The sequence below is a fragment of the Sminthopsis crassicaudata genome, chromosome 2 (assembly GCF_048593235.1).
Source record: "Sminthopsis crassicaudata isolate SCR6 chromosome 2, ASM4859323v1, whole genome shotgun sequence".
NCBI classification, from domain to species: Eukaryota; Metazoa; Chordata; class Mammalia; order Dasyuromorphia; family Dasyuridae; genus Sminthopsis; species Sminthopsis crassicaudata.
In genome coordinates this window covers 49,509,042-49,536,122 of record NC_133618.1, presented here as the reverse complement: position 1 = coordinate 49,536,122, position 27,081 = coordinate 49,509,042, and the positions used below count along the sequence as shown (strand labels likewise).

At 44.4% G+C, this 27,081-nt stretch overlaps 1 protein-coding gene and 1 long non-coding RNA gene across 10 annotated transcripts in view; one reads left to right on the top strand and one right to left on the bottom strand.

Annotated features, from left to right (window-relative positions):
* The window catches only part of CBFA2T3 (CBFA2/RUNX1 partner transcriptional co-repressor 3), a 192,039-nt gene that overhangs the window by 96,765 nt on the left and 68,193 nt on the right, over positions 1-27,081 (bottom strand). For 3 of the 9 annotated variants that reach the window (XM_074286188.1, XM_074286186.1, XM_074286189.1), the window contains exon 1: positions 7,595-15,809. The exons of 4 other annotated variants lie outside the window; for them this stretch is intronic. The gene's annotated coding sequence lies outside the window, so the exon portion shown is untranslated. 2 more of the 9 variants (XM_074286187.1, XM_074286190.1) reach the window with 1 other exon arrangement.
* LOC141554376 (uncharacterized) lies at positions 7,903-25,677 on the top strand. The gene is made up of 3 exons (XR_012485856.1): positions 7,903-7,953; positions 13,007-13,115; positions 24,984-25,677. It is a non-coding gene; the product is annotated as an uncharacterized LOC141554376 (long non-coding RNA).

Here is a 27,081-nt window from a genome sequence, read left to right as displayed (position 1 = left end):
TCCCTCACCTTCTCCTCTTGCTCTCCCACCACTATAATGAATCATAATTAGATCAATCTTTCCACTGTTCCCAGAAAGGCTGTGTCCTCCTGTTTCTCCATGGCCCCACTCACCATCCCAGAAACTTTCCAAATCAGAGTATACTGACCACCACTCTTCAGTGTGCTATTTCTCCCACTATTAATAAACTCCTTAAGAGCAAGGATTATTTTATATGGTTGATATACAGTAAGCACTTAATAATTTTCTCATTCATTCATTCATTCCCTGAAATTTTGGGTTTCCTTCAGAACTTAGCTCAGAAACCACCTCTCTCTTCCCAAATTATCTTATATTTGCTTACCTATCTCATCTATTTATCTGTCTAATCTATCTTCTCCATTTATCCATTTATTTTCTCTATCTTCTACAGCTATCTATCCATTCATCCTTCATCTATTTATCTATCTTTTCCATCTATTCATCCCTTCCTTCCTTCTCCTTCTATCCATCTATCTTCTATATCTATGTACTTATCTATCCATTCATCCTTCATCTATTTTATCTTTTGCATTTATCCATCCGTCTTATCTATCCAGCTATCTTCTTTGTCTTCTACATCTATGTATCAATCTATCTATTCATCCTTCATCTATTTATCTATCTTCTCCATTTATCTATTTATATCTGTCTTCTCCATCTATCTTCTCTATCTTTACACCCATCTATGTACCTACATATCAATTCATCCTTCATGTCTATTTTCTCCTTTTATCTTCTCCATCCACCCATCTATGTACCTATCTATCTAATCCCTCCCTCCCCTCCATATACACACATACATATAACTTTTTTCCTAATAGAATGTAAGCTCCCTGAAGGTAGGCATTCTTTCCTTCTTTTTTAAAATTTGTATTCCCAGGGTCTTGCATATAGGCATCAAGTGTCACAGTGAATAGAGCATTGGACCTGAAGTGAGGAAGACCTGAATTCAAATCCTATCTCCAACACTTATTAGCTGTAGGACTGCATACAAGTCACGTAATCTCTACCTCATCTCTAAATGGGGATACAGCGAATACTTCCCAGGACTGTTGTGAAGATCAAATGAGGTAATATTTATAAACTGCTTTGCAAACCTTCATGCTATATGAATGTAATTGTTCTAGAAGACATTTAATAAATGTTTGTTGAGTTGAATCTACGAAACAGGAGGGTTGGATTAGATGGTTTTATAACCTACCTCAGGATTCTAAATTCTATGAGCTCTATGTATATACTGATAAATATAATTCAAAATAGGGGTAAGGAGAGGCAAAGGAAAGATCATGAGAAAGCACTCTAGAAAATAGCACCAGGGAGAATCTGGAGGGGCTAGAGAATATGTTTCTTTGTTCTTCAGCACCATATTTGAGAGCTCTAAGTGGGAGACAGCATGGGAATATGTAATTCTTTTGAGAAATCCTGTTACTCAAATAGGAGCCTTGGGAAGCTTGCCTTGGGCCTCTCCCTGACATGGAGGGTACCACAGGCATATCTGAAGATATTGTTATAAATGATTTATCTGTCAGCCCTGTGCCACAGGCATAAAAAGCTTTTGACCCTACAGGAGTAAAAGTCACACCGATGGGTCATACCCAAGTCTAATTTTAAGAACCAGGGATCCCAGGGATCCCTGAGGGGAATGGCTTGTTTGGAGGACTGTTCAGGAGCACTAGTGAATATGTGATGGTTGTCCTCCTCTGCCTCCTCCACAAGACTTCCCCCTTCAAGTATTAGAAAGGCCCTGGAATAGAAGAGAGAGGCACCAAACAATTGGGGAGGAGGGATGAGTATTAATTAATTAAGAGTAATTGGAAAGAGTATTGATACTTTTTTTTTTTTAACATGGAAAAGTTAGTTCTTTAACAATCAATGATAGAATAAACTTGTTGGCCTGGTCCCAAAGGGAAGAACTAGGGACTGTAAGTAAAAGTTGCTAGAGGGACAAATCTAAATTTTTAATAGTAAAAGTCACCCCCAAATAGAGCAGACCTCTTTGGTTCTTCCCAAATGAAGAGGTTTCACATGGCCATTTTTCAAGGGATGCTAAATTGTATAAAGGCTAGTGATTATTTGTGGGCAGCTAGGTGGTACCACAGTGCTAGACCTGGAGCCAGGAAGACTCATCTTCCTGCCTTGGACACTTACTACCTGTGTAACACTCGGCAAGTCACTTAATCCTGTCTGCCTCAGTTTCCTCATCTGTAAAATGACCTAGAGAAGGAAATGACAAACAAGTCCAGTATCTTTGCAAAGAAAATCCCAAATGAGGTCACAGTGTCACCCACGATTGTATAACAATAACAATGAAGCAATTATTTGTTGTTACTGGTTTCCAGACAGGGTTGTCTGATCCTAAGGAAGGACTCTACAGGTCAGAGTTTCTCAAGTGCTTGATCTGCTTTTCCATGGATATCCCTCACTCTCTAACATTTTGTGGAAATCATCCTGCCTGCCCATGGGTCTTGACCAAACACACATCTAGATTTTTGCTCCTTCAACACTACAGTTGGAGAGGAAGAGGGCTCAGGCAGGGAAGCAGAGCGGGAGTTTGCGCTCAACATATGTTCCCCCTTAACTTTTTGGCAGGGGATCAGGACTGGTTTATGGAGACACAGATGTAGAAGAATGGGGTGGTGGCACTTTCTAAATCTTCCCCATTTAGCTTCTCCACTGAGCTGGAAGGGACCTCAGAGCTCACCTCGGCCAAATTCTTCATTTAACGGAAGAGAGAACGAATACCCTGAGCGGTGGAGAGATTTGCCCAAGCCCGTGGGAAGAGGCAATGAGCTGAATTGGGTTCCAAAGCCTCATTCTTTGATTCCAAATCCAGTGCTTTGGGCCTTGCTAAGAATGACTCATTTATCTAGTACCCTACTTCAAAATAACTCTTATGATGAAAATAGTATAAACATCATCCTCATCATCCTCATTTTACAGATGAGGAAACTGAGGCATGGAGGCACCCTGAGCTCAGGATTACAAGTTGTCAGGACTTGCCTAGCACATAGTAGGTGTTTAACAAATACTATCTGACTTGACTCAAACCCAGGTCTCCTGATTCCAAAGGCAGTGCTTTTCTTACTATATTCTCCAGCTGTCTCCTGGCTGCATAATTACCAACCAACCCATCAGCTCCAATTAAACTGCAGTCATTGTTTCCATTGACTTTAACTTCTTATGAAGAGGATTCCCAAATCTCTATGTGTAGTCCTAATCACTCTCCTGAGCTCCAATTGCCTGACTTGCCAATTGCCTGCCTGCTGGATGACTCAAACTCAACATGTCCAACATGGAACTTCTATTTCCCCCAAATCTCTCCTTCTTCCAGTTCCCCATTTCTGTTGACGGCACCGCCACCTGTTCAACCTCAGAGTCATCTCTGCAGCTTCTCATTCCCTCAATTCCCATCAGCTGCCAAGTCATATTTAGCCTACTTCCATGATATCGGTTGCATCTGCCTCTCTTTTTTCCATTTACACAGCCTCCATCCTACTTTGTGCCTTCATTACCCCTCACCTGGATTATTGTATTAGCCTCCTAATTGATCTCCCATATTTCCCTTCTCCAACTCATCCTCCACACAGCCGATGAGCTGTAGGGGTAGGTGATATTGTCAGTTCTATACATTATGTATATTGGTTTATCAATTATAATAACTCAAAAATGTCAATGACACCTTATTGCTTCTGATATTTAAAAAAAGATATACACTCATCAGCTTGGCAATTACGTCCTTCGAAGGTCTGGCTCCATATTATTCTTTTTCATGCTCCTTCCATTCAAGGCAAACTGGACCGTTTAGCTATTCCTTGTCCATAACATTCCACCTCTGATCTTAGGGCCTTTGCACTGTGTGTCCCCATATCTGGATTGCTTTCCCTCTGTAGTTCTGCCTTAGAGAATAACACATTTCCTTCAAAGAACAGCTCAGGTGAAGTTTATCTTGATCTCTCCTGACTATTAGTAGTTCTTAGTTCTCTGACTCTTTCTCTGTGCATCTGTCTCTTTGTCTCTCTCCCTTTGTGTCTCTGTCTCTCTTATTACTTTGTATTATTTATTTACCCTCTCCACTCACTCAGAAGTAAGCCCCACAAAGGCAAGAACTGTTTGTTTTTTTGTTTTGTTTTGTTTTGTTTTGTCTTTGTAATCGTAGCATCTAGGGCATGATAGGTACTTCATAGACATTTGTTTAATTGACTTGAATCAAGGCTCTCAAACTTCATCTATTGGAAAGTTCACCAAATGCAGTAGAAAGTGCAAAGCCTACACTAACGCTACTGGACAGCCAACATGTCCAGTGTAGACTAGAATAAAGAAGAATCCCAATGGCCCACAAGGACCAGGTAAATAAGTGTACCTTCAAAAAAAGTATCATAGGATTTCTAAAACTTGTAAATGCTCAGAATCAAAGCTTGATGTCTCATTGAAAAGATAATGCCTTTTGTAGGACTATTGTAACTGTCCGAAGCACTGCCTCACAAATTATAACTTTTGACAATTGCACATTTAGAAGCAAGGGATTCTCAATTGGGCAGAGATTCATCCAAGAATATTAACTAGACCAATATCTAATGAAAGGGAGCCATCCAACATTTGAATTATATTCCAGTGTATGACTTCGAATTAGATGGTTCACCTTTGGGGACCAATCAGCCGACAAGCATTGATTAAGTGTAATGACAGGCACTGTGCTAAGTGCTGATGATACAAAGAAAGGCAAAAGACAGTCCCTGATCTCAAAAAGGGAAAGACAAAATACAAAAAAAAATCACATACAAGATATATACAGGATAAAAATAAATTGGATCTCAGTTTCTTAATCTATAAAATTAAAGGAGGTTGGTTTTGGGTAATCTATAACTCCCACATCCCTAAGTCCTTTGATCCATTAAAACAAAGACTACAGAATGTTAGAACTGGGCTATCTACTCCAACTTCTTTAACAGATGAAGGAACAGATGAGCCACAGAGAGAAGCGATTTATTCAGGCATCCACTCTACATCAGCAGTAGAGTTCCTATTTTTCCTCAATCCAACACAGCCTTTCCTCAGCTGACAAAGTGATTTTTCTACAGCACATGCTGGACCACGGATATCCAGCAGCATCAAATTAAAGTCCTCCGTTTGGCATTTCACACTCACAACCTGGCCCCATCCTATCTTTCTCGTCTTCTGACACTTTATTCCCTGCTACGAACTCCATGATTCAGCTCCCCTGGCCTCCAGCTTCCTCACACTCAGCGCCCCATTTGCACCTGCCCTGGCGCTGACTGTCCCTTGTGATGGGAATATTCTGCCCCCTCCCACTTCTGCCTCCGAGTTTCCCTGGCATTCTTCAGTTATGAGTCCAAGCCCACCTTCTGCAGGAGGCTTTTCCTGATTCATCCCATGCCCTATCCCCTTCCCTCTCATGCTACTTTCCATCTGCTCTGTATAGATTCTGTACATACACACTTACTCAGAGAGTGTGGGCTCCTCGAAGGGAAAGAGCATTTTTTCTCCTTTAATGATATCCTCAGTCTTTCCCACAGTGCCTTGACAACACAGTTAGCTTTTAATAAAAGCTAATGATAACTTTAGCATTTCTATAGCTTAAAGTTGACAAAATGCTTTATAAATCTATCTCATAAATCTATCCCCATGACAGCTCTGAAGGGATGTTTTATTATCCCCACTTTATAGATGATGAAACTGAGGCAGACGGAGATAAAATGACTTGCCCAGAATCACACAGCTAATAGGTATCCGGGGAAGGATTTAAATTCAAGACTTCCTGGATCTGGTTGCTCTACCTATTCCACTACCTAGCTATGGCACCTAATGTTTGTTGACTGACTAGCCAATTGACCAGAACCTGAGATTTCTGACTTCAAATGTTAGAAACAGAAGGTCTAGGGTTGAGTTCCCATTTCTATACTTACTAGACACACAACCTTGGATAAGCACCTCAGTGACCCTTGGTTCCTATCTGTAAAATGGAAATACTATACTGTCTATCTGGTTACTTTGAGGAAAATACTTTGTGAGTCTTACCACATTATGGAAATGGGAGCTAAGAGAGGGACACTGAAATCAGTGTATGTGACTTCTAAAGGGTAGACTGAGCTAAAGTAGAAGGAAACAGCCAACAGCTCTAGTATCTTTGCCAAGAAAACCCCAAATGGGATTATAAGAGTCATCAAAATCAAATTATGATTATGAAATCATAAAGAGTCACTGACAACAATGAACTTTCTAATACACACAAAAATTGTGACTTGGGGCCCCCCAGGTTCTACAGGCGGATCATTTGCCACCCTGGTGCTTCAGGTTCTCCATCTGTGAAATGGGAATATCCTGGTATATGGTCAGAACAAAAGAAAAGAAAAATGTGTGATCAATTAACTTTGAGTTCTCCAAAGCCAGGGACTGTGTGCATCTGACAAGAGGGATTTTTAAATGAGTCATGTGGCCCTCATTCATTGCTGGGGGGTTTGGGATTTGCCCTGAGGGTGACTTCTGATTGCTCTCACCCCCAGTTAGGCAGCATCTGGAAACGTTTACCTTTCCATCCTTCTTCCAGTCATGTCAAAGAGAAGCTACTTTTGCCCCGCCTTAATCTGGCCCAAGACACAGAACTCACTGTTAACAGGGCCTGGGAAGGCCTCCCAGATGGAGGCTCTCTTCTCCGCTGCCCCAATGCCCACCTTCTGAACCGTCCCTCTCCGGGATCTTGTGGACTGGGCAGAACCATCTGAACTAGCCTGCTGGGGTCTGAGAGTCATGCTTAAAGTATAATGGGGAACTAGTCAAAACCTCCTGAGCCCAGGCTGTCAGACTGGGGGCAGGGATAAAGCATCATTTTCCTTCTTTTGGTAGAAATGTCATTTTTATTTTCCTTCTCAGTGACATCTGGCTCATCGTGAAATCCCACAAATTCTAAAAAGCAGAAGTCTTTACTTCTGTGTTAATGTTACAGGAAACACAGGGAGAGTTCCCAACGCATTTCTCTACAAGTCAGGCTGGTGTGTCCAGGGGCCAAGGTTCGGTCAGCCCCCTCCTTTGGGACAAATCATTCCCAGAGCAGCAAATTCAGAAGTGGAAGCCATGAACAAATTATTTATTATTTTAAGCAAAATAAGTTTCCATTTCAAATGGCGGGGCTGTGGGAACAGAGGCTTCCCAGGATTACAATTCTCAGTTTCTAGCTAAAGATACACAAATCTATGGCTTTGTCCTGTTGGTTAAGGAAGACTCTTCCTCCCCAAACTTTAGAGTTCATATGAGGGATAAGGCTTTCGGAAGGGGGAGAGTGAGGTTTTATACTTTACCTTTCCACTGGAGGTAAAAAGTCCCTTCTCTTCCTAATCAAGTTTTAAAGCTTACATAAAAATCAGAGTTCTAGCCAGCGCTGGAAGGGACCTCAGACACTCCCTTCCCTCATTTTACAGATCAGGAAACTGAGGCTCAGGAGGCGAACTATCTTGCCCAGGGTCATAAAGTAGTTGAGGTCAGGGATGGGATTTGAACTCAGGTTCTCCTCCTAACTTCACAGCCAGTGCTCTTTGGCAGGACAAGTGTTATTATTTACCTTTTATGGAAGAGAAATGAAGGGTCCTCCAGGTGAAATGAGACCCTCAATGCCGAGGGTAGAAGCAGAAGCAGATCTCTGCTCTTCTAATTCCCCTCTGTTTACTCTTTGCACTGTGTTCATTTGTCTCATGGGGGAGACAGGGTTTTTTGTAAGCATCTATAAAGTACTTTGTTATAATGATGCTGATAGCTATTGCTTATATAACACCTACTATGTTGCCAGGCACTTGCTTAACAATTATGATGTCATTTGATCCTCAGAACAATCATATGAGGCAGGTGCTTATTATTCCATTTTATAGATGAGGAAACTGAGACAACTAGGAGTAAATAGCTTGCCTGGGGGTCACATAGCCAGTAAGTATCTGAGGCTGGACTTGAACTTGTCTCTTCCTGACTCCTGAGGGCCCAGTTCTATTTTCTCCCCCACCTCCCCAATCTCACTGGCCTGGGCTTTGCACATGGTAACAGCTATCAATGTTAGTTGATACCAGTTGACTGACTGGACAGCTTGGCAATGTAAATGATACGTTGTCCCTCTACTCTTTCCTAGCTGAAATTCTACCTACCCTTTCCAGCCCCTCCCCAAGGCTGTCCCAGTAATCTCTCCCAGGGTGACAGCTGTCCTCCTCTGACCTCACGTAGCACTGTAGTTTGCACCTCCTAAGCGTGATTGTGTATTGATATGGTTCCATTGAGGACTGATGAAGGATTTCTCTCAAGGACTTATTGTAGAAACTCCATTGATCATAATAACCAAACATGATTCCAGAGGACCAATGATGAAACAAGCAGGATACTTCCTGACAGAGGTGAAAGACCCAGATGGAAGAATAGATTTTTTTGGGACATGATCAAGGCGGGAGTTTGTTTTGCTTGATTATATGTGTTTGTTACAAAGGTTTCGATACTACCACCTACGAGGAAAAGGAGAGAAACTAAATTTATGTGTTTTATATATATATATATATGTGTGTGTGTGTGTGTGTGTGTGTGTATGTGTATATATATGTATATATATATATATAAATAGAAAAAATTAATCTCCAATTTGTCTTGCTCTATTACTCAAAACTCCATGAAGACAGAGGTTGTGATTTATCTCAATTTTTATCCCCCTAGCACCTAGCACAGTGCTAGCCACACAATGTAAATTTTTGTTGACTGATTAAAAAGGATTATTGAACTAGAAAAAAAATAAAAGTGGAGCTAAGTCTGTTCTGAACCTGGACCAGCACTTAATGAACAACCCTCTCTGAGCAGCTATTCGTTGACACATTTAGAATTAAGTCACCTTTAGAATTAAAATAAGTTCTTACTGTTAAGTGTTAGATGGAGGTTCAGGGGTTACCCAGTTGTGTGGCCTACTGTAGAGAAGGTGTCCTATCACTACCTTGACCTCCCTTAACTCAGGCACTGGGTGAGGAGTGCTGTGGAAGCACAAGACAGTTCTCTGGAAGACTGATACCACATGGTCAATCTACTTAGAAATCAGATTCAGACATGCTGAACTTGACTGAAGGGTGTATTCTCTAAGTTCCCTTTTACATCCTAGAAGACAAGCAGCATCATTTCCCTGGGAGTTTCTAGCCAAGAAAAGAATGGGAGGGAAAGTGTATTCTTATCCATTCCTCCAGAAGGTAGGGCTAGAACAAAGACTCTTAAACAACATGGTCCAGTCTTAATTTTCTGAGTCTTTTTAACCCTTTACTCCCCTCTATCCATTCTCAGATCCAGCAGTATCAGTTTTTTTCAAGACTCAATTCAAATCCCACCTGCTGCAGGAGACCTTTCCTGGTCTCTGCCTTATTAGTACCTCCCAGCTAGATGGCACTGCAGTGTGCAAATAGCAAAAAGCAGTACATACAAAGTACATCAAGAAGACTCATCTTCCCCAAGTTCAAATCAGCTTTCAGACTAGTTGTGTGACCCTGAGAAATCTGTGTCACTCTGGGCAAGACCCTGCTTGCCTCAGTTTCCTCATCTGTAAAATGAGCTGGAGAAGAAAATGGCAAACTACTTAGAATCTTTGTCAAGAAAACCCCAAATGGAATCATGGAAAGTTGGATATGACTCAACATCAACGTCTCTTTCAGGTCTATCTCCTACCATTCCATCAGCATAACATTGAATTAGGGCAGGTTTGAGAACACAAATAAGTTCTATAAAGAAAGCTTGATTTTTTCCCCAATGATTTCCAATATTCTCAATACTTGAAAAATAAGACTGTCTTATATAAATGTCCATAAGAAATGTTTTCACAACCTTAGTAAAATGGAACTGCTTGGTAACCCTGAAATGGGGATGGGGAAAGGGCTGACTACTTGAGGCACATTGAAAGGCTTCCTTAAGGTATTATAGAAGTACCAGTTATCATCATCATTATTATTTTATTCTGTTAGGGAGTGCCTATGATTTTATCTGATTGTTTATCTGATTCTAAAATAAGTATTTGGATATTGCATTACAAATTATGCTGTAACAGAATTCTCCATTACAAAGATCCAAGTTTCCCATTTCTTCTTCAGTCATGAACAGATTATAAACTTGAGGGCAGAAACCATATTTTGTTTATTTTTGTTTCTCCCCAGAACTTAGCACAGCTTTTTCTACACAATAGGTGCTTAATAAATGTCAAATAAAATATAGTCAGTTCGATTTCCTTTCCTTCACTCTTCCAGTGATAAAATAGCAGAGATATATAGATTGAATTGATTAGCGGTTTGGCAACATATCCTCTTGCTTGAGGTAGGAGAGAGAACACTGAACTAGAAATCAGGACACCTAGGTTCTCTGGTTCAGGTCTGCAGATGACTCTGTGTCACCTTGGCCAAGTTACATCCTCTCTCCAGTCTGAGTTTCCACATCTACAAAATGTAGGGCTGGAATAATGACTGAGGTTGGGTTTTAAGGCTTACAAGATACTTTTCTCATAGAAACTCTGGGGTAGGGAAGGAATTTTTAATTTTCTCTTTTGTAAATAAGGAAACTGAGACTCATTCTGAACTTGAGTGACTTATCCTTTTTTTTTTTTTTAACAGTTCATAGATATCAGTTAGGATTTGAACCCAAGCTCACATCCATCATTCTTTCAACAGAGAATTTGGAAAGTCCCTTCTAACCCTAGTTTTTCATGTCTAATCCAGGGCTTCTAAAACTTTTCCTACTCATGACCCTTTTTCATCCAAGAAATTGTTATGTGACCCCAGGTAAATAGGTATATAAAACAGACATACAAACCAAACACTTTACTGATAATAAATCATTATTTTGCAATCCCCACTTTCAGTTACATGACCAATATTGAAGTTGGGTTCTAAGTCTATGGAGAAATATTATAGGATGGTCTTGTTGTCTTCACACTTAGAAGTGAAGTGGACTTTGGAGGGGTTATCAGGGAGGAAATGAAATCACTCACCCAATGCTCTCACCTTTGAGTTTTGGGGGCAACAATGAGAATTAGAGGTTGGGCCAACAATATCATCTAACATAAATGAAAGATATATCCAACTTTTTCTTTCTGAAACTCAAAATATTAACCAGTCAATAGCACTAAGCAATCATAACATTTTACTCTGTGACATGCTAATATCAACTCCCTCAAAATGGTGGGAGTCATTTTTCAAACAGTACAAAGAGTTTTTCTTGATATAATCTCATGCATTCTTGCAATACACTGGAGGTGAGGAGGATGAAAGGAGTTTAATTCAACTGACACAATGATCAAGAACCCTACTTACATTATCTAGTACATGAAAGTAGGTCATGCAACCTCTGGCTGAAAATCTCCAAAGTGGAAGAATCCACTACTTCCTGAGGCAGTTCATTCTATTGTGGAACAGCTCTATTAGGAAGTTCTTCCGGACTTCAAAGCTTGACTTAAATATCTGTAACTCCCACTCATTGTTCTTGGTGTTCTGCCTTTGAGACTCCCAGAACAATTCATCTTTCCCTTGTGTATAACCACCACTCAAATACTCAAAAATAGTTATAACATTCCCCATAATGGAAGGAGGAAGAGGAACAAGTATTTCTATAGTGTCTATTATGTGTTAGGTACCATGCTAAATGTTTTTCCATACATTATCTCCTTTCATCCTCTCAAATATTATCCTCATAACAACCCTATGAGAGAGGGGGCTATTATTTTTATTTTATAGATGAGGAAGCTAAGACAGCTAAAAGGTAAATGACTTATTTAGGATCATACAGCTACTAAGTTGTCCGAGGCCTGATTTGAACCATGTCAGTCTTATTGTAGATCCAACATTCTATTTCCTGGCCCATCTTGTTGGAATTTCTCTTTTTGAGACTAAAAATCCCTAGGTCTTTCACCTGATTCTCATATGACTCAAGAGTCTTCATCATCCAAGTTGTCTCTTTTTTTTTTCTTTATATGTCAATAGAACCTAAGTCTTTTGAGGATCTTTTGTCTTTATGGGTTGTGTGTGTGTGTGTGTGTGTGTGTGTGTGTGTGTGTGTGTATGTCTTTTTTTTGCATGTCTGTATATATGTGTATTAGAAAGTACATAAGACATACTTGGTTCACTGTTTGCTTAACAAATTATAATCAATTATAATCAATAGTGATCCCAGGATTAGAAGGAGGGTCTAATGAGGGTCAACATTCTGTGTATTGATGGAACAGAGAAGCAAAAGCAAGAGCAAAGCATCCTGAGAAAGATTTGTGAGACAGAATAAGCCACGAGCTGCAGCCCTGGCATCCCCAGGAGTCATAACTACTGAAGACCTGGGAAAAAAAGTTCCCACTCTCAAAGCCCTTGCTTTGTCAAATGGCTCATCCTCGATGTCGGAGAGAATATTTATCAAAAGAAATGACATCGAAAAAGATGCTTTCCCATCTGTTTTGCATAAGGACCACAAGGCCTTGCCATTTGCCCTGCTGTTGCAAACTCCTAGATGTGTTATTTCCCTCTATGTGGACGTGGGCCCCTAGGGAATAGGGACTGCCTAGCTCTTCTATTTGAATCCTTAGTGCATAGCACATACTAATAAGCATTAAGTACTTTTAAAATGCTTTTAAAAAGATTCACTCACTCAGTCCATCTTCTAAAGCTTCAGTTTCCTTCTTTGTAAAGTAAGATTTGGGTTAGATCAGCTCCAAGATGTCTTCTAGCTCCAACTAGTCTATAATTCTGCTAAATAGAATGGTAACAACTCTAATCTGTATCACAGACCCACAGAATTGGGAAGGACCCCCAGAGTTCTCAATTATGATACATATGACCAAGAATCCGCTCAATACCATCCCCAAGCAGATTATCCTCAAGCCTTTGGCTGGAAGAACTGTAATGAAGGAGAATCCATTATACTTTGGGGTTTCCAAAGCACCTCCTTCAGAGTCAGCTTGGGAATTCATGTTGAGAATATCATTCTTCCCATTTTACAGACCATAAACGAGGCTTGGATGAAATGCTTTATGGACAGTCTTAAAGCTAGTGAGAACCGGCGCCAGAATTTGAAATCAAAATTACACCATGCTGCCTCTTTATATGAAGGTAAGGGCAAAGTATTAAACTAGGGGAGAGGGGATAGTCAAGCATTTATTAGATGGTTACTATGTATCAGGCAAGAGATAGGCAATTCTATAGTTGAAAACAAAGAGTTTTCTCCTTGTCTTCTTCCTAAGGGGAGCCGATCCACACCCCTCCTGACACCCTCCTGAGACACACACCCTCTTGACAAGAGAGAAACATCAGCCCTGGAAGGTTGGCTGCCCAGCTTTGGTTTTCTCTCTCCAAAAGACGGGCCAAAGGAAGGGAGAGAGAGGTTAGGTGACCAAAGCTGGCAGCATAGCTCCAGATCGTCGCGTAGGAAGGAAAATGAATTTCTTCCAGTCATGCAGAAATGAAAATATGTGAAGCCAAATGAAAGATATTTCCTGGAGGTGGTAACCCAATTATGCAAATAACTCGGGAGCTGAGTAAGATGTTGGAGGGGGCTGAGCTCCAGGGAGGCAGCCCTAGGCTGTGTTCCTCAGTCCCACCTGCCTGCCTCATTCTCCCACCATCTACAAGAATCTAACTGGTCGCCTTCTTGGGTTGCCCTTGCTGCCTAACATGGCTGGCTTTTTCTTGCAATAAGACCATGCTCTAAAGATCTAAGTAACTCACATAATCTTTCTTCCTTTCTTCTTTTTATAAATCACATAATAGATGAAGAATCATCCCATGAAAGATTGATTTCTCCAGTAAATTGGTTAATATCCTTCCAGTTCCTCCGCCCCCCATGTGTCTGTCTGTCTCTCTCTTTCCCTCTCTCCCAGTCTGTCACCATCTCTTTTTCTGTCTGTTCAGAATTTGCACATCTGTTACTAACCTAGGTATCACTCTAAGAATTTATTTTTCCCTTCATTTTAAATGTATTGGGTGTAACGGAGTGGCAACTTTTCAGCCTTCCTGCTCAAAATAATGTAGTTTAGACATGGTTTCAGCGACGGCCCAGAACAAAACTCTTGCTGCAAATAGCTTTTCTTAGGCAGCCAGCTTTGATATTTTATTGGACCAAACAGAGTTATTCCCGTCTCCACCATGGAAGGGGAAGGAAGGGCTGGAGGAAGGGGGTGGGGAGTGGTAAATGACACATCATGGAGTGGATCCAAAGCTTTTACATCCTCTTGTGGCCTTTCACTGCGTCATCTTTCCAAAAAGTTGCCCGATAACTGTTGACAGGCACTTCCTGGTCTTTTTCTCATCTTGAAAAGGATGCCACAGGCTGTCTGCAATCTGAAGCAGTTAGGGGACTCAAATGTCTTAAAATCAAGACTAAACTACCTCTCTTGTGGTCAGGTAGCCAAGATTAGGATAAGCTATTTAAACTCTGTGCCAATTATATACCTGGGGACTGACCGATTTCATTTGCCTCTGTTCTTGAGGAGACTTGGCCATATCTGAAGACTCCCCTTTCTATGCCCAGGAGAGGGAACACACCCCTGAATTAACCCCAGGAAGACTATTGGATGGGGTGGTAGGGCCTGGCCTTAGGTCAGTTATTCAGACTGGATGGCCTTCTCTCTGCTGCTCTTCCTCAAAACAAATAATTTCCAAAGAAAACCTCTATTTAAAAAACAATGTCTTGTGCTTGGCTGAACCCTGACAATCTGACATCAAAAGTCCCCTTTTTCCAACTGTGCCTTCCTCCCAGGCTGACAGGAGGAGGCTTCAGTTTGGGGGTGTCACCTCTATTTAAGAAAGCCTGTACTACATTTAAGCCTCTGTGTGCTCAGAGCCCAACCAGCCATCAGCCTTCCCTGTACCTTCTGCTCTGTGAAGGGCTGTCTGGGGCTGGATTCCCAACCATCTGTCCCGAGTCTGCTCAGACTTCCCTCAACATGGCTCCCACAACCCCCAATCCTGAGCCTGAGCCCTCCACAAATAGAGGTTTACTAAAGTACAATCATCAGCCCAATGATGCTTGGGGATGCTCCCCCAACACCCGAAGCAGTCTCTAAATGAAGTACCAATCCACCCACCTGTGACTGGCAGGAGCCTTTCAAGGGCTCCCTTAAAATTGCCCACAGTCCAGTACCCTTCAAATGATGTAGGGACAGGCCAGGCCCGGGCCCCCACTTCTGCAGCCAATGGGAATTATGTCCTCGGCTTGCCTCAGGGGAAGTGGCATGGGAAGGACTGGCCCGGGAGGCAGCTCCCAGTGTCAGTGGCCCCAAGGCCTAAAATCAGAGAAGGGCCAGGGCTAAGATGTGCCGACTCCTTTACCCAACAAGCTCCTCGGCCTGGCCCTGGTCTCCCGCATGTAGGGCCATGGGAAGGGAGCATCTTTGTTAGGCAGCACAAGTAGCCAAGACTAAAGCTCCCTTCTCAGCTCTTGCTCTCCCAGAGTCCCCTTCCCCAAAGGTTGCTGCCGCTGAAGTTTGGAGACCCGCAATCCTCTGGTGGAACCGTCTGGGCAGTGGGCAGCCCCCAGCTCGGTCAGGCCGCCCCACACCTCTGCGAGGAGAGGGGGCCACCACAGATTTCCTCACACACAGCCAGGAAAACAAAAAGTTTACAAACTCAGGCAGGGGAGGTGGAGGAGGAGAGCTGATGGATGAGGCTGCCAACCTGCCCTCATCCCCAGCAATGGCATCTGAAGTGGGGGGGGGCAATATGGCCGGAGGGCAGGACGGTCCCCGCATTCCCGGCGGGGTAAGGGATGCGGGAAGGCAGCGCCCGGAGATGGGGGTGGGGGAGATGACTTACTGTCCTGAGGTCGGGCGGAGATGCGAGGTAACTTCACAATCACAACCAGGAATCCAGAAGTGGCTTTTCTTTTTTTCCTTAACTTATTTGCAATTGTCTTGAACAACAAAAAAAGGAGGGGAGCTTAATCTTCGGGGGGCGGGAGCGGGTGGAGGTGGGGGGAGCGCTGAAATCTCCAGTCTTTTCCCCTCGCCACCTAGGAAGCTTCAGGTTCTGGAAAACCTCAGGTCCGAGGTGCGGAGGGCAGACGCCGCTGCCCGTCCCATGCTCCGGTGGCCCGGCCCCTTCGCGCTCCTCTCGGTCCGGCCCAGCTCGCTCTGTCCAGCTCCCGGAGCGAAGGGCTCGGGTGGGCAGACGGGTGCCTTCGTGCAGGATCCCCTCCCGCTCCGGCCAGCCCCGTCCTGGGTCCTCCAATAAATGCGCGCCCTTCCCCTTTCCGAGGGGGAAAAGTGTATACAAAAGACTTGAAAATAAACCGATCGTTGGCGGCAGCCGGGCTGGGCGGGCGGCGGAGCTGTGGCGGGCGCGCTTGGCCGCTCCGGCCGCTCGGGCTTCCCGGCTCTTTGGTATCTGGTGTCTCTGGGTCGGGGCGGGGGTTTGTCTGTCTGTGGCTCTGCCTCTCACGGGAACTTGCGGCGCCCGCCCCGCGCTCTCTGCCTCCGCCTTCCCCTCTGCGCCGAGGTTGCTGCTCCACCTGCCTCTCTCGCTTCACCCATCTAGGTCCTTCCGTCTCCTGCCTTCGGGCTCCTCCCCGGGGCGCACCGGCTCTCCCCTAGCTGCGGGCGGCTGGGCGCCCCGGGTCAAGCCATGGACAGAGGGGAGTCCCCTCCCCGACCCGCCGGAACCCCCTCTCAGTCCTGTGGGCAGCAAGCGGGGTGGGGAGGCAGCCAGCCCCGGCAGGCGGCGGAGAGGTTCCACTCGGCTTCTGGAAAGATGAGGGGAGGGGGCCTGCGGCTTCCGTCCCGAGCCGGGATCGGGCGCGAGGGGGTCCCGAGCGCTCGGAGCGCTCCGCTCAGCCGCCCCGGGCCGTGCGCGCCGCTGGCGCCTGTGTGCCGGTGCCCAGCTCGGCGCACGGGAGCCGAAGCTTCCTAGGGCTGCTGCCGCCGGCGCCGCCTCTGCTGCTGCTGCCGCCGCTGCTGCCCCCACCGCTCCCCTCCGCTTCCTCTTGCCACGGCCATCTGGTGCGTGTCCCCGCAACTTCGGAGCGCCCCGGGCGCTGTCGGGCCCGCCGCAGGCTCCCCCTCCGGGACTCGGCTGCCGGGCCGCCCGCGCTGCCCCTCAGCGGAGGCTCCCTCGAACCTCGGCCGCGGCCCCGCGAACGCTGCACTCCCGCCGGCCCCGCGGCCCCGCGGCGGCCTCCCCGCAGGCTCCCGGCAGAAGCGTGCGCGGCCGGCCCCGGCGTTCGCAGGGGCTCGGGGAGTCCGGCGGCTGAGAGAGAGCGGAGAGCTCGCAGCTGGCAGTCGGCACAGACTGCCGTGAGTGTGTGTGTGTGCGTGCGCGCGGGCGCGCGTGTGTGAGTGTGAGTGTGTGTGCGCGGCGGGGGAGGGCGCTCGGAGCCTCCCCCGCCCCTCCTCGGGCTCTCCGGGAGGGGGACTTTGGCGGGGGCTCGCGCTCCTCTGCTTCCTGAAGCCGCCGGCTCTCGGCTGGCCCCGGGGAAGCCTCCTACCACTCCGTCCTCTCGGCCCTCCCCACCTTCGCTCTCTCCCGAGCCCCGGCGGCCTCCCGCGGGCTGGGCTCGCCCCCCGTCTCCCGGCGCGGCTCCCCCGGCCCCTTTCGAAAGGACTGGAGGAGGAGGGGAGGAAGGGGGGCTCTGGGGGGTCGGCGCTCGCCTCGTGGGCTTCTCTCTGTGCACCTTCCGGGGGGATGGGGGGCTTGTCAGCTGGGGCAGAAGGGGGGGGGCCGCTCCGCGCGGCCGCGTCACTCCATCCGCAAATTCTCCTGGAGTTTGCGGGGCTACTTCCCGGGATTTATTTCTCGGTAATGTCTGAGGTCCGGGAGGAGAGGGGAGGGCGCGCGCCCCTCCTCCCCCTCTCCCCCTCTTCTTTTTCTTGTTTATTCTCTTCCTGCTGCTCCTCCTCTTCCTCCTCCTGTCAGCCTTCCCCGGGGTGCGGCGGGACCCCCTATTCTGCGCCCCCCCCCCCCGGAGCTTGGCTCCCTCCGCTGTTTATCTGTGTCGCCCTCTCGGCTCCCACCTCTCCGCTCCCAGGTCCCCAGCAGCCTCCCCAGCCACCCCCGGCCTCTGCGCAGCGCGGCCTGCAGAGGGCGCTCTCCCACTGCAGCAGCGGTGCCTCCGCGGGCTGCTTCCCCCACAACAGATGTCAGACAATATACTCTGTCGCGTCTCAGGTCCAGAGCTTTAATGGTGAAAAAGAAAAAAAAAAGGGAGGGGGGATACAGGATTCCTCTCTCCCCGGCATGGCCCTGCGGCCCTCTCTCATTTGCATACTACTTTGCATACATTTGCATGTTATTCATTTAATGTTCAGAAATCCCCCAAAGCCACTGCCCCAGTCTCCCAAGTACCTTACTTCTGCTCTTTTCCCCCAAAGCCTCTCGTCCTGTCTCCTTTCCTGCTAAAGTCTCCCCTCCCCCCAGCCTCCGTTCCTGTCCCTGAAGAACTCAAAGCATTTTGTGGGCACCATCGCAGAAGCTCCAATGTGATCTTGTTTCTGCATTTCTCTGAGGTGGCTCTTCCTCTCCCCCTCCCCTCTTCTTCCATTCTTCCCCCCACCCCCACCCCCTCACTTTCTCGGAGGGAGGTTGCGGTTGCAGGGCCACGGTGCAAAAATTAAAATGAACAAATTAGCGGCGCCGAAGATGCAGGTCACTCATTTACATATCCATTGGCTTAAAATCGCAGCCGAGGGTCCAAGATCTCCAATCCCCACCGCAGAGAAAGAAGACAATAGCCCTCTTCCTTCCTCTCTCCTCCGAGCGGTGTGTCCGGCCGTTAGCTCTGGTTCCGGCCCCTGCCACCGGGGAGAATTATGGAGCCCGGAGCGCGGGGGTCACTAATCCATGAGGAGAAGCCTTTCTGGGGACTGCTGCTCGTGGCCCTCAACACGCTTCCTACCTACAGCAACAGTGACCGGGCTTTACCTTGTAGAACTCTGCGGTTTTCAAATCACTTTCATTTCCATTATCCAATTCACTTCAAACATTTATTAAGGACCTGGTACATGCAAAGCTCTGCAACTTGCTTATTCGGATGACCCCGGTAACCCAGGAAGGCTGGCGGGTGATGGTTGGCTTTTGGACGGCCCTTATACCACACTCTCCCTCAAATGCTTCCACTGGGTTATCAAAAAACCCTTATAAAGGGGCAGGGCAGAAACTAGAGAGCACTTGCAGTTTCCAAATCACTTTCATTTCCATTATTCAATTCACTTCAAACATTTATTGAGCACCTGGTACATGCAAAGCTCTGCAGCCTGCTTATTGGGATGATCACAGTAATTTTTGGAAGGCCGGCTGGCAATATTTGCATTTGGACGGGGTCTTATGCCATACACCCCCCATCACATTCTTCCCCTACAAACGGATTCCTGATCCTTTTCCTAGTAAAGACCTGTATTCTGGATGACTTTCCCCTCATCCCTGGAAGTCATATCCCCCTCATCTCAATCTTTCACATCCTTTTCTTTCCTTCGAAACCTCCACAGAGCGTCCTCTAATCCTCCTCTTTTTCCTTCTGTCAGTCTGTCAACATTTAAGATGCCCTTCCTAGGAGGCAGGCCCTATGCTGGGTGATTGGTATAGCCAGGTACTGTGGGAACACAAAGAAAGGTAAGAACATGCTCCCTCAAGGAGCTTAAATCCTACTCCTGACCCGGACTCCCTCTCTACATTTTCCTAGGGCACTTTGGATCTGTCCTTTGTCTTCTCCCACCTTATTTTCCCCACTTCGTTTCTGTACTTGTACAGAACATCCTGCCTGTAAGCTCCTAGAAAACAGGTTCTTTGTCATCAGAGCCCTCCCAGCACTTGACACCAGGCCTTCCTCTCTTGGTGTTGACAATGTATGTTTATTGAATTGAACTGGACCCACTCGACCACGTTCATACAGTTCTGATGTCGGACCGGGACCTGGACTAAACTCATGGACACTGTCAAGAAGTACTTATTCTGTCCACAGTCTATCAGCTGGACAATCAGCAAACGGATGGCAAGCCTTCCTCAGAGAAGGTGCTGTGTTCTATGAGCAAAGCCGAATTGAATTAGCTCAGAAGAAACTTGAGATGTGCAGAATTAGAGAAGCTACCTCAAATGTTCACAGGGACTATTTGTGTCTGACCTGTGGCAGAGCATTCTGAGCTCCTATTGGTCTGATCAGCCACAGCAGGACACACTGTAACTTGACTCTAACATAATGATGTCATTTCTGTCCTCTTTGAGAACTATGGACAGTAACCAACCATCTATCATATCTCCTCCCTCCCTCTCTCTTTCTCTCCTTCCCTTCCCCCCCCCTCTCTCTCTCTGTCTCTGTCTCTGTCTCTCTCTGTCTCTCTCTCTCTCTCTCTCTCTCTCTCTCTCTCTCTCTTTCTCCTCTCTCCTCTCTCCTCTCTCCTCTCTCCTCTCTCCTCTTCTCTCTCTCTCTCTCTCTGTCTCTCTCTGCCTCTCTCTGTCTCTCTCTCTCTCTCTCTCTCTCTCTCTCTCTCTCTCTCTCTCTCTCTGTCTCTCTCTCTGTCTCTGTCTCTGTCTCTGTCTCTCTCTCTCTCTCTCTCTCTGTCTCTGTCTCTCTGTCTCTCTCTCTGTCTCTCTGTCTCTCTGTCTCTGTGTCTGTCTCTCTGTCTCTCTCTGTCTCTCTCTCTGTCTCTCTGTCTCTCTCTCTCTCTCTGTCTCTCTCTGTCTCTCTCTCTCTGTGTCTGTCTCTCTGTCTCTCTCTGTCTCTCTCTCTGTCTCTCTGTCTCTCTCTCTGTCTCTCTGTCTCTCTCTCTCTCTCTCTCTCTGTCTCTCTCTCTGTCTCTCTCTCTTTCTCTGTGTCTGTGTGTATACACATAGTGATGTAATATAACTTCTAAGGGAGACAGCGATGATTTAGAGATCCCCTGACCTTGGAGTACTTTTGTTAGAAAAATCTGTCAATGATTGTAAAAGTCCTCTGGCCCAGGAATGTAATCATATTTCTTCCTTAGATTTTAGGGAAGATAGATTAGTGATCCTGAGGCCCCCTGACCTGAGAGTGCTCTTGTTCTAACAATCTGTCTGTCAATGATTCTCAAGTCTTCTGGTCTTGGGATAGTCCTACAAACATTACTGACTGTCAGAGAGATAATCTGTTAGTCAGTGATAAACAAGTTCCTGAGACAGTAGTGACTAGAGCACCCCTCAAACCCATCTGTAAGCCATAACATTAGCAAATAAGAAACATGAAGCTTTTATCCAACTCTGTCCTATAAAACTATCTCCTTTCTCTGGATCCCTTGCTAGTCTCTTCTGGAACTCGGCCCACTTCAATTGGCGTTACAATTACAATAAAACTTTGCTCCTTGACTTGGAATGGGTTCAAGCCTGCAAATTCTGAGATATCTCGAGGTACCAAACTTTTGGGGTCCCCTTCCTAACCTCAACAATAGCAGGCGCTATATATACAAATAAGCATGTATATATATGCATATGTATATCTGTATATATAGTGCCTGCTACGTGTCAGGACTATGCTTAGCTTTGGAGATACAAAAAAGGCAAAGGATAGTCCCTGTTCTCAAGGAGCTTACAATTTAATGGGAGAGAAAACAAGCAAACAAAGAAAGATCAATGGTGGAGAATCAATAGAGGGAAGGTGAAAGAATTAAGAGGGTTCAGGGCAGGCTTCTTTCAGAGGATGGGGTTTTAGCTGGCACTTGAAGGAAGCCAGAAGTGGGGAGGGAGGGCATTCCAGGCAGCTAATATACTTGGAACTGAGTGTCTCCTTCCAGGAACAGCAAGAAGGCCATTGTTTCTGAATCACAGAATGTGTGATTGAAGAAGAGGAGAGAGCTTTTAAAAGGCTCTAATGTCAAACAAAGGATTTAATATTTGACTCTGGGGATAATAGGGAGCCACTGGAAGTCATTGAGTAAGGTTACAGTTTCACTTTATGAAGATCATTTTGCCATGGACCAGAGTGGGGAAGAGAAACATGGTAAACAGACCCACCAAGAAGCTTTTGCTATTATCTGGAGTGAGATGGGCAAAGGGATGAGGACCTGAGGTAGGGTTAATCTTGGACACTAGGGGATGTGAAGAAAAACAATGTTTTAAAAAACTTTCCTCAAGAAGCTCCCATGCATATAATATACTAAAACAAATAAGTCCTAGACAGTTTAAGGGAAAAGACAGTATTAACTTCCTTTAGCAAAGGCTTCCCTTAAGACAGAATATCTGAGTTAAGCTTTAAAAGATTCTAGAACATTAAAGACAGGAACAAATACAAACTAAGTATGAAATGACATTATAATCTGGTTAAGCTGCACTCCAGAGTTTTTCCAGGGAATTTCTATTAGGATTCTGAGGTTAAGTGACCTGTCCAGGATCACACAGCCAATACATGGCAGAAATAGGCTGGAATTCATTTTTCAAGGAGGACTCTTAAATCCACTACTTCATGCTCTCACTCACCTCATTTACCACAATTAAAAAAATTCCCTGTCAGTTTTAGTCCATTATTTGATCATTAAAGCTCTGTTCCTTAAAGAGTTAAATTTCTGGATTTTTTCTGTTTACAACTGAACTCATTAAAACAGGTAGCAAAAAACACTGGCTTGACAACTGAGAAATTAAAAAAAAAAAAACCACTGTGAAATCATCACACATCACATTCCAAAAATGCATGAAAATTAGACAGCTCACTAGCCCCAGGGCCTGAAGCAATCTAACTATGACTAAAAGAAAGAGGAAAGTGGGCAAACAGGAGTTTGAACCCTGACTCTGGGTGAGTAATTCCCTCATATTCTCTCTAAATCACACTGAATATTTCAATTAAAAAGTAGAAATATAGCCAGTGGGAACATCTGCTGACTTTCATGTGAGAGGATCTGGATTCAAGTGACTATCTGTGTGATCTTTAGGTAAACTGGGAAAATCTCTTATCTGCTTATCTACAAAAGGGGGTGGAGAAGTCTAATTGACCTCCAAAATTTCCTTCCCCTCTAAACCTATATATCTATAACTGTGCAACAAAATGGGTAGTATAGTATAGGGCAAAGAGATCTCAGTTTGAATTCTGGATCTTCCCTACTTACTACTTTGTGTGACTTTCAGAACTTATTCTGGGACTCAATTTCCTCTTCTGGAAAATAAAAGCACTAGCATGATAATTGTGGAAATAGAAGAATTGCACGTGTTTAACCTATATTGGATTACTTGCCATCTAGGGGAGGAGGGAAGGGAAGGGAGGGAAAAAATTTGGAACACGAGGTTTTGCAAAAGTGAATGTTGAAAATTATTTATGCATATGTTTTGAAAATAAAAAAAAGTTTTAATAAGTAAAAAGAAAGAAAGCTCTGTTCTAGATGTCTCTAAGAGCTTTCTTATCTTGAAATCCTATGACCCTACAATAGATTTTTTTTTAATTGAACCTGTAATTTCATTGGTATACGCTCCCACTGAGCTTCATCAATACTGGTTGGCACTTTCCCTGCAACTCATGATCTTTGTTATTTGGCCACTGAGAAGTTAAGTGCCTTCCCCAGGGTCACCTAGTCAGTATTTGTGAGAGGCAATTTCTTATTCCATTTATAGCTTCTCCTAATCCTATAATCTTATGGGCTACTGCCATCTATTGAAGATCCATACAACTAGACAGAGATGAAAGGTTAGAGGTCAAGGGGAGAAGCAATATATGAACATCCTGGATGATTGATCTGATCTTATAAAATCTACCAGATTTCTCCTCTTCTCCACTCTCATTCTGGAAGATAGGCAGACAAACTGTTCAAAGCCTTGGATTCGCATGTCTGTAGCTGTAATCAATTTCCTAAACTAGAAGTGGTCAATTCAATCAATTGACAACTATTTACTGAGTAACCCAATCCTGTCATAGGCATTCTATAGAGTATAAAGAATTCTTTTCAATAAATATTAGTAAAGTCCCTATTATGTCTCGTGTTCTTTGGATGAGAATCATACCATACCATGATCTTACCATGATCAAAATTCCAAGTGACCCAGAAGGCAATGGAGAGATAAAGGGTGAATGTCATCAGACTGTGGTAAATTAACAATGATTATTTTTGCAAGAAAGGAAGCATAACATATGCCATCAAGGAAAGATATAATGGAGGTGGACCATTTATGTACTGAAAATGAGAGACAAAGATTGTAGAAGGAAGGGAAGAGAATAAGCATTTATTAAGTGCCTACAAAGTGCCAGGTACCATGCCAAGTACTTTGCAAATATTATCTCATTTGAGTCTCACAACAAGCCTGGGAGGTAGGTGTTATTATTATGCCAATTTTACATCAGGGAAAACTGAGGTAGTCAGGTTGAGCAACTTGCCCAGGGCCATACAATTAATAAGTATCTGAGGTTGGAATTGAACTCAGGTCTTCTTCCATGGCCAGAGCTTCCCTACTGTGCCACCATTTAGAGCCGGAAAGTATCATGGAGAATAAGGTAATAAAAAAGGTAAGTGACTCATTGAGGGTCAGTCACATAGCTAGTTTGGATTCAGGTCTTCTTGACTCCAAGGCCAGTACTTTCCTCATTCTATCTTCACAATTAAGAGAACCAGAGGAAAATCTCCATTATTTTGGGTAGGTCTTCAGATGAAGATTTATGGAATGATATAGACAAGAATTGTATAAAAAGAGAAGGAGCAAATGACTTGCAATCTGTTAGTAGAGGAAATACATATATTAAAGACATGGAACCATGAAAGTAGAAAAGTCCATTTTTTTCTTTTCTAACCCTTTCATTCCTGCTGGAATAGCTTAGGTGCCTAAATTTGTTTTCATGCATGTATTTGTCAAGGCCATTTATATTTGTAACACCAGCCTTTCTCTCTGAAAAAACAAACAAAAAACAACTTTCATGACTCTCACTCCGGATGTATTTGTTCACATCAGTTCCCTGGGCCCTCAGGACTAATGCTTGAGAAAAATTGTAAAGGAGATTCTGTCCATGCAAGTGCAACCTGTCCAAAAATTATTCATCAATATCTCCTTGTGCTTTTTCTTTGGCAGTTTGCCCAGGTAAGACTTGGTCCAACTTGGAAGCATAGAATACATCCTGCTACCACCAAATGAAAAGATAGGGAAAGGAAAGAAAACCACTACACTTCCAAGTGAAATGAAGACCAATGAGTTCTGCCTTTGCTTCATCATGATCATCATCATCAATCATTATCATCATCATCACCAACATCCTGCTCAGAAATCTTTAGTGGTTTCCTATTTCCTGATTGGTAAACTTTACCATCCTTTTTCTAGTTTCCAAGTCCCTCCGTGAAATGGGTACCACCCTACTTTCCCAGGCTTCTTACTTCATTTTATTCCTTTTCCTGTTCCTTAAGCTTTAGCCAAACTGGACAATTCTCTGGTAGCCTGAATAGACTCTCTGCTTTCCAACCCTTATGCCATTGCTCATACCATTCTCTAAGCCTGAGACTTCCCTTTGCAGCTATTGGGCTTCTACCTATCCATTAAAGACCAATTTAATATCCGTGAAATCTTCCCTAATTTTTCAGTCTATAATAGTTAGTTTTCTTTGATCTTACATAATAATTTGTTAAGTACCTCCCTGATGAAGTTATTTTTGAATTTAGTAGTTATTCTCCCTATTCAGGTCATGTTCCTATTTGATTTTCTGCTTCTTGAAGGCAGAGCTTTGTCTCACCTAAACCTTGTGTAACACAGATTGATTGTACTATAGAAAACATTATTTTCTTTCCTCTCTTTCCTTCTATCAGTATCAAGTACAGAATGAACACAATTAGTCCACACTAAGTGTAAAATGAATGGAACTGAATCAAAATAATTAGTCAGTGAGGAGATACTTTGAGTAAGTCAAATGGGGGGATATTTTGAGTTCCTCAAAGCATTCACCCATGCTCTACTTGTAGTTTCTAGGTAGGTCTATGAAGATATTTATGCCCTAGAATGTCATAGTCCTAGAATTCTAGAAGAGCTGAACCTGTGGTTTTTATCAAGCAATCAATCAGCTAGCATTTATTTCAGTCTCAGCTGATTTGGCACTCAACACTATAGCACCATAGGTTTTAGAACTGGAAGAAACTAGAAAGCACCTAATCTACCCCCTGAATTCAACACAGGAGGAAACTGAAGCTCAAAGATGTTGACATGTGCCCAAGATTACCCAGTTAATGAGTGGCAGAGTTGAGACATGAACTCATTTCTTCTGAATCCAACCCAGTGCTCTTGGGATGAGAGTTTAGAGTTGGAAGGAACTTTAGAGCTTTTTAAAAAAAAGCTTATTCAATCAACCTTTCTTATTTTTTAGATTAGGAAACTGAGGCACAAAGAAGGTAAGTTATTTTTATTAGATTACACAAAATGATCAGTGGGAGAGGCAGGATTTGAACCCAGGTTCTATGAGTAAATTCAGTCCATTGTTGACAGATTGACCTATGATCTAGGGAGCAGCTAGAGGATTCAGTGGATAGAGGTGTGGCTTTCTGAATTCAAATTTGGTCTCAGACACTTACTAGTTGTATGACCGTGGGCAAGTCACTTAAACCGTGTTTGCCTCAGTTTTCCCATCTGTGAAAAGAGCTGGAGAAGGAAATGGCAAACTAGTCCGGTGTCTTTGCCAAGAAAACCCCAAATGGAGTTATTAAGAGTCAGACAGGACTGAAATGACTGAGTAACAAACCTCTAGGGAATGGGTTGTCTCCAGGAGGGGAGATAGGACACTAGCGGAGAAATCTTGATGTGACAGATCAGTATGCATTGCTTGTGCTGTCAGTGTGATGAGTTTTCCCTTTCAAACATGGGGAGGAGGGATGGAAGCGGTTATATTGAGGTTACTTAGGAAACCGCCCCCACTGGTATGACCTTGACTTTGGTGATTTCTAAGATCCCCTTTGCAGCTCAGCATTCTATGATTCATCCCTTCGGCCATAGAAACAGGGCCACTGTCTTCCTGTCTAGCCCCTGTGAAGGAGGAGGAGGCAAAGCTTTGATCCAAAGATTTAACCAAAGGCAAGCTGTCTAGCTCAGCCCAGCAGATACAGGGAATGGCTCTGCTGATAGGGCAGTTATCTCTCTGAAAGCAGAGGCTGATAACTAGCGTCCCTGCACATCCAGGAGTGAGTTATCATCA